At 47.5% G+C, this 7,646-nt stretch overlaps 1 pseudogene; it reads right to left on the bottom strand.

Moving 5' to 3' along the window:
• Positions 1-405: 405 nt before the first annotated feature.
• Positions 406-1,017, bottom strand: LOC127678993 (60S ribosomal protein L13a-like; annotated as a pseudogene).
• Between the last annotated feature and the right edge of the window lie 6,629 nt (positions 1,018-7,646).

Below are 7,646 nucleotides of genomic sequence, written 5' to 3'. Positions count from 1 at the left end.
AGAGTCAGAGAACATATAGGCAGTCTCTATATAGTTAGGGAATTTGTCACTGACTTACAGTTTGTAGTCCAACTCCCCAACAATGGTCAGCAGCAGCTGTGGATAGAAGGATCTAGCAGTCGCTCAGTCCCACAAGGCAAGCAGGCAAGGAGGAGTGAGTGAGTCTTCCTTCTTCCAAAGTCCTTATGTAGGTCTCCAGCAGAGGGTATGGCCCAGATTAAAGACTTATGCCACCGTGCCTTTAATCCGAGATGAACTCTGAGATCAATTCTGGATTGTAGTTCATTCCAGATATAGTCAAGTTGACAACCAGGAATAGCCACTGCAGACCTTATGGTCTGGTCTGGTCTTGTCTTTCCTTTCCTTTTGCGCCCCCCCCCCCCAACCAAACGGTCTTTATTGGGTTCACACCAGGAGTCCATAGGTCTTGAGGACCTCTGTGAACTTGCAGATTCTCTTCTCCACATTCGTTTCTGCCTGTTTCCGTAGCTTCAAGAGCTATTTCTTCTTCTGATAGTAGATCTTGGCCTTTTCCTTCCATTTCTTCTCCAGAGTGGCTGTCACTGCCTGACTACTTCCGCCCGACCTCATGAGCCAGATGGCCCAGGTAAGCAAACTCTCTGGTAGGCTTCAGCCTTACAACTTTGAGGGCAGCAGGGACCACCGTCTGCTTTTTCTTGTGGTAGGGTGGAGGGATCCCGTCCAATACCTTGAGGTGCTCCAGCGCAGCCTGGCCTCTCTTGGTCTTGTGGGGCAACATGCCTCCAACAGTGCGCCAAAAATGCGGCTGGGCGCTCAGAAGTGGAAGGGGCCTCAAGAGGCATTGGCATTCATCTGCTTTCGGAGAAAGGCCAGATACTTTAACTTATTTCTGTAGAAATTTCCAGAAATGTTGATGCCCTCACAGCATACAACCACCACCTTCCGGCCCAGCAGTAACTGCTTGGCCACAATGGCCACCAGGAGGCCCAGAAGATGGCCTCAGCCATCCAATACTAGAACTTGCCTCTCTGACATCTTTGATAGCCGCCTGGAAGATTTTTGAGTTTCGAGACCAGGCTTCTCTGTGTAGTCCTGGCTGTCCTGGAACTACTTATTTTGTAGATCAGGCTGACCTCCACCTCAGAGATCTGCCTGAGTGCTGGGATTAAAGGCATTTGCCACCACTGCCTGGTGGAACTCATGTCTTAATTCTGTAATACGGCTTCTGTAATACGGGGTTTTTTTGTTTTTGTTTTTGGTTTTTTTTTTTTTTTGGATTTTGTTTTTTTTCTGAGACAGGATTTTACTGTATAGCCCTGGCTGTCCTGGAACTCACTCTGTAGACCAGGCTGGCCTCGAATTCAGAAATCCACCTGCCTCTACCTCCCAGAGTGCTGGGATTACAGGTGTGCGCCACCACTGCCCGGCTTGTAATATGTTTTAAAAGCAAATACTGGCATTGCAAGATATCTCAGTATGCTTGCCACCAAGCTGATATTCTATCCTCAGGACCCATGTGGTGGAAGGAGAGAATTGACTCTTACACACACACACACACACACACACACACAATCACAAATGAATCCCTTTACATTTTAATAAAGTTAAGAATGTGATAGAATGTGGATACAGACCTGGAGATGATGTTTGACAATATTTTCACGGTACCCTGCATCAAATACATGATGCTGAAGGCCCACTATTCAAAGTTGTTCCCAGCTACTGAGATCCTTCACTGACTCATTGTCTTAGTTAGGGTTTCTCTTGTTGTGCTAAAACACCATGACCAAAACCAACTTGTAAAGGAAAGAGTTTATTTCATTTTACAACTTTAGTTCATTATCCAGAGAAGTCAGGTCAGGAACCCAAGGCAGGAACTCAGAGGCAGGAACCGGTGCAGAGGCCATGGAGGAGTGCTGCTTATTGGGTTGTCCTCTCTCATGGCTTGCTCAGTCTGCTTTCTTAGTGTGCTGGGCCCTCCCACATCAATCATCAATCAAAAAAAAAAAAAAATACACCACAGGCTTGCCCACAAGGCGTTCGGGTGGGAGCATTTTTTTTCAATTGAGGTTCCTCTTTCAAAATGACTCTAGCTTGTGTCAAGTTGACATAAAACCAGCACAGTGTCCAAAGCCAAAGCAAATCCTCTTCAAAGCTCAGAAACCCGTGCTGCATTCCCCAAGGTTTAAATTTAGATTTAAGGATCCATGGGACTTATGGTTACGCTTCTGTGACATTGTCTGGCCGGTATCTTTCATTTGGAGGACTTTCCGGTTTAGAAGCCAGCCCTGGCAAGGAGTTTGGCATCCCTTCTCTCCGTACTAACCCTGTGCACTCTCTGATTATTCCTGAGCCCAAGCCTGGGTGAATGCTGTGTGCTGAGGTCAAAGTCCGAAAGGCTTCAGCTCTGCTGCTGTTTAAAGAGGAGCAGGGTTGGGGAGGTGGCTCAGGCAGAGAACCTACCTGGCAGGACGAGGGCCTATGTTCCACCTCAGCATTGCAGACAATTACAGTGTGGTGGTACATGCCTGGGCTCGGAGCTCCTGGAGGTAAAGTCAGGAGAATCAGACGTTGGAGGCCATCTTCTACAAGATAGGAAGTTCAAGGCTAGCCTGGGCTACCTGAGACCCTGTCAATAATAATAAAAACAAATTTTATGGTGATTTTGAAAGAAAAGATTCCTGAAGTTTCTTGAAGATTCTGTAATAGAATATAGGCCTTCATCTTGGCCCTTTTCAAATTAACGGGGGGGAGGGGGGGGGGAGGGGGGGAACACCCTATGTGGCAGATTTCATTTGGACCCCAACAGACTATTATGACAAAACTGCCTAAACTGTAGCTACTAAAATATTCCTCTTGCAGTCTGGCTTCTGTATTTAATCACTCTGTCCCACCCCAAAGAAAAAAGCAAAATCCCACCTTCAACATGGGTGAGTTAGTTAACAGTCACAGGTTCCAGTTATATGGACCCTTAGTTGGAAAGAATTCATTGGTATTTTCAGCCGGCAAGAACAGCCCCCCACCTCAAGCCCAACCCACCCACCTGCTCCACCCCTCCCACCAAAAGCTTGGGAAACTTTCCACTTTACTCACAGGCCCACAAAAGCATTCCCTAGGGGAGTAATTCTGGTTAGACTTTAATTAGAACATTTCTAGGAGGCATGCCATTCATTATTCGCAAACACCAGAGCTAAAGGAAGAAAGCACACAGGAGATTACAGTGTCTGTAGAGCAAAGGTTTGCCCTGAGAAGAATGCTCTGCAATCTTACCAGGCACACTCCCCAAACGCTGAAAGTCCACACGACCTGAACTGGGTGTGGCACATGCCTGCAGTCCCTGTTGGAGTTTTGTCTAAGCTCCACCCCACACCTACCTGGCCGCGGCCAGGTATGCCCCGCCCCAGAGATCTGGCCCACTATAAGAGGGGCTACTTGCCCCTCCTCTCTCTCTTTGCTCTCCGCTCTCCCACATACTCTCACCTCTCTGCCCCTGGGGCTCTTCCCCCCCCCCCCCACTCCACGTGTTCATGGCCGGCCTCCACTCTCTCTATTCTCTCTCTCTCTCTCTTTCTCTCTCTCTCTCTCCCACTAACTCCCATCCCCTATTCTGAATAAACTCTATTCTATACCATGTCTGTGTGTGTGTGGTCCCTCAGGGGCAGAGGTGCCCAGGCAAGGGCCCGCCTGGACACCTTCTCCCACGCCGCCTAGCCACACTCACCTAACCCCCTATACTCCCCCCTTTAAACCTCATCATCCTGCTGTTTCTGAGTTTGAGGCCAGCCTGGTCTACATAGTGAGTTCCAAGACATCCAGGGCTGTACAGAGAAACCTCTGTCTCCAAAAAAACCAAAAAGAAAAAAGAAAAACAGAAAAGAAAGAGACTAGTGGATCCTGGTAGGCTATTTGGTGCAACTAACACATTTCTTGTACTTGTAAAATTTCCCATCAATCTTCTTAAAAGTAATTGATTTTTATGAGAGAATGAGAGAGAGACAGAGGTGCCATAGTGAGAATGTGGAGGTCAGAGGTCAACCTCAGGTGTCAGCTCTTTTTCTACCTTGTTTTGAGGCAGAATCTTTTGTTGTTTCTGACATGCTGTATACTCCAGGCTAACTACCTCTCAAACTTCTAGAAGATTCTCCCATCTCATAGGAGTGCCAGGATATGCACCACCACATCCAGCCTCTCATGTGGATTCTAGAGACGGAACTCACATTGTTGGTCCACAAGCACCTGTACTTGCTCAGTTACCGTCCCAACCCCATCTGTGTGTGTGTGTGTGTGTGTGTGTGTGTTGTATGTTGCTAGAGATTGAATTTGCCTTATGCAGGAGGTTTGGCAAGCACTGTACCACTGAACTATATTCTCAGTTACTTAGTTTACATATGAGACAGGGTCTCACCAAGTTGTTGAGGCTGGCTTTGAACTTGCAATTCTCCTGCTTCAGTCCCAAAATAACTGGATTGCAGGCCTGTACCACCCTCTAGGCATAGCTCCATGAGTCTTAACACCCTCTAGAAACTCGAGTTCTGAGCCTCCCTTGATGTGATAATCGGAGTTCTCCAGGAAAGGAGAACCAATAGATATGCCTATATGGACGAAGAGGTTTGTTGTAAGCAATTGGTTCACAGAAGTATGGCAACAGGGAAGAGCCAGTATTGAAGGTCAGGTCAAAGGCAGCCTGCCAGCAGATTTCCCTCTTGCTTATAGGAACCAGTCTTTGTGCTGTTAAAGCCCTCATCTGATTAGAAGAGACCCACTCACATTTGGGAGGTCAGTCCTCTATCGTCAACTGTTCCTCTCATCCAAATACGCCTATATGGAAAACCTCAGAATAACAGTTGGTCAAATATCTGAGCATCGTGGACCAGCCAGCTTGATGCATGAAATGAACCATCGTACCAGGGTATTAGAACTGTGAGCCTAGGACCTAATCTTTACACATGGTATCGGTGTGGGACTGAGTACCCTTGGAGAAGAATAGTGATAGAAATACCCACTTTAAAGAGACAAATATGGATGGCTTAGTGGGGAAGGGTGCTTGCCACCAAACCCAAGGACCCAAGTTCAGATCTTCTGGATCCCATGTGGTGGAAAAGACGGATTCCTGCAAGTGTACACACATACACACACAGGCGCTGGCAAATGTAATAAAAATAGAAACAGTAAAAAAAAAAAAAAAAAAGAGAGAGAGAGAGAGAGACAAATATGGCTGCATTGCTAGTGCAGCCCCTGTCACTCAGGTCCACACCTAGCAAATGGAAGTGAAGAACCACTGCCAGCCTTCTCCTGCCTTGTAGCTGCAAGCCTCATTCTTTGTTTTTTGGATTTTTTGGGGTTTTTTTTTTCAAGACAGGGTTTCTCTGTATAGCCGGGCTGTAGTGGCGCACGCCTGTAATCCCAGCACTCTGGGAGGCAGAGGCAAGCGGATTTCTGAGTTTGAAGCCAGCCTGGTCTACAGAGTGAGTTCCAGGACAGCCAGGGCTACACAGAGAAACCCTGTCTCGAAAAAAAACCAAAACCAAACAAACCAAAAACAAACAAACAAAAAACAAACAAGAGTGGAAGCAGATTCTGAAACTAAGATCTGGAGGTTGAGACAGGAGGTTCCAAGCTCAAGGCAGCCTGGGCTACATCGTGAGAACCTATCTCATTTGAGGGCTAGAAATGAAGTTCAGATGGGAGAACTTGCCTTTGCATGTGGCAAGGCCCCAGGTCCCAACCCAGTACCGTGGGTCCCTGGGTTCCAGCCCAGTACCGTGGGTCCCTGGGTTCCAACCTAGTACTGTTGGGAGGGAGTGGGAAGAAAGTAGGGCCCTACTTTTCTATTTTTCCTCCTTAACGCAGGAGCAAGGCTTACTGGTTTCTAACGGGAACATCAATCTGGATGGCAGTAATCGTGCGACCTCACACAGACAGAAATCGCAGAACTGCTATGTCCACCTTTGTCTCTCAGGTCACCAATGAAAGCAAGCCTCTGCTTTGTTGTGAGGAGGCAAACAGCCCTGTGGAGAGGCTCCTGCCACAGCCAGCCCTGCCAGGAGTCCACCATCTTAGAGTGGCTCTCTTGCCCAGACTAACTTCTCGAGTGTCACCCTATGAAAAACCTCAGCCAGACCCTGGCTGAACTGATCATAAATGCTTTACTAACAGAAAACAAGCAAGCAAACGATGCTTCCCCACCACACACACACACACAGCTGTGTATGATGATTGTTAAGGTACCTCATTCGGGTAACGTAGCTTGCTGGGTTATATAATGAGCATACCGAGTAGCCTTTGGACAAGTAGTGGTGCCTCTCCAAAATCAGTTTAGAAATGCCACAACTCTCCTCCTTCTTCTGTCTGTCTGTCTCTAGGAGAGGCAAGCAGCCAGTGTGGCTACCCAGAGCATAAGTCATTGGAAAGAACTAAGCCTCCCAGTGGAGCGCCGCGAAACCCAAGGTTAGCCCAGAGCTTGATAACAGATCTGAGTTTCTGCAGTGGCGGATGCTAGCAAGCAGCTTGTGAGAGAGTCAACTGTGTTTAGGTTTCATATGTATGATCTATATTTTATCACATACCACAAACAGCACATTTATTTATTTGTTTATTTGAAGTGTCCTGGGTACTGTAGACGACTGCAGATGTCACATCACAGAAGAAATGCAATCACCAAGAGTTGAAGCCCTTTTCCGGCACCTGGAGAAAAATGGAGAAAGCTCCTTCCCACAAGCCCTCACCTGTGAATTCACAGGGGTCCCAGCTCTGGCCAAGAGCTCTGAAGGCTCAGTGAATGCTGACCAGGCAATACTCTGTGCCCCAGGGAAATCTACTCACCTTGCCCACACTCATGGGACTGTTGCATGTGACTGGGAAGTGAGGGTATTCATTGCCAGTGAGAATTGTAGTTACGCCAGGGACCAGAATACTCAGGTATGCATGGACTGTCCCTGCCTCCCATTTTTCCTGGCCCCTCTCTGCCCCAATTCTTCTTGACCCTCTGAAGCTTCCGGTCAGTGGAGGGCAGAGTTTCCCAGACTTGCCCTGGATCCCGGGTGCTTCTCCAGGCCCCAGCTCCAATCTACTTTTTTCTAAAGCATCATAAGTCAATAGACAACAGACCCAGGCTCTAAAATATTTTATGTCACCTTTTCAGCTTCTATACTCAATGTACTCAATATGAAAAGCCTCGTAGATGAAACATGCAGGAGTGCGGCCATGGACAGGGAAGGTCTTCTATATGAAAACACTGAGGGTCAACTGCACTTGGACCACGGGTGTGACTATGACCTGGTGTTGTCTGGTCATAGACGAAGTGGGGGCTCTAAGAGATTGGGGATTCATAAGGATCTTCCCTTCTGAAGATGATTACGAACCGGGCGGTGGTGGTGCATGCCTGTAATCCCAGCACTCTAGGAGGCAGAGGCAGGTGGATTTCTGAGTTTGAGGCCAGCCTGGTCTACCGAGTGAGTTCCAGGACAGCCAAGGCTATACAGAGAAACTCTGTCTCGGAAAAGGAAAAAAACAAAAATCCAAAAAAAAAAAAAAGATGATTAAGGATCTGAGTCTGTTCCAAGTTTGCTCTTCAGCCTTCTGCTGTCTTAGTCAGGGTTTCTATTGCCATGATTAAACACCAAGACCAAAAGGCAAGTTGGGGAAACAAGCTCACTCTCACATTG

The sequence above is a fragment of the Apodemus sylvaticus genome, chromosome 2 (assembly GCF_947179515.1).
Source record: "Apodemus sylvaticus chromosome 2, mApoSyl1.1, whole genome shotgun sequence".
In the NCBI taxonomy this organism is placed as follows: domain Eukaryota; kingdom Metazoa; phylum Chordata; class Mammalia; order Rodentia; family Muridae; genus Apodemus; species Apodemus sylvaticus.
The sequence above is the reverse complement of the archived record's forward strand: the minus strand, read 5'-3'. Positions and strand labels throughout refer to the sequence as shown.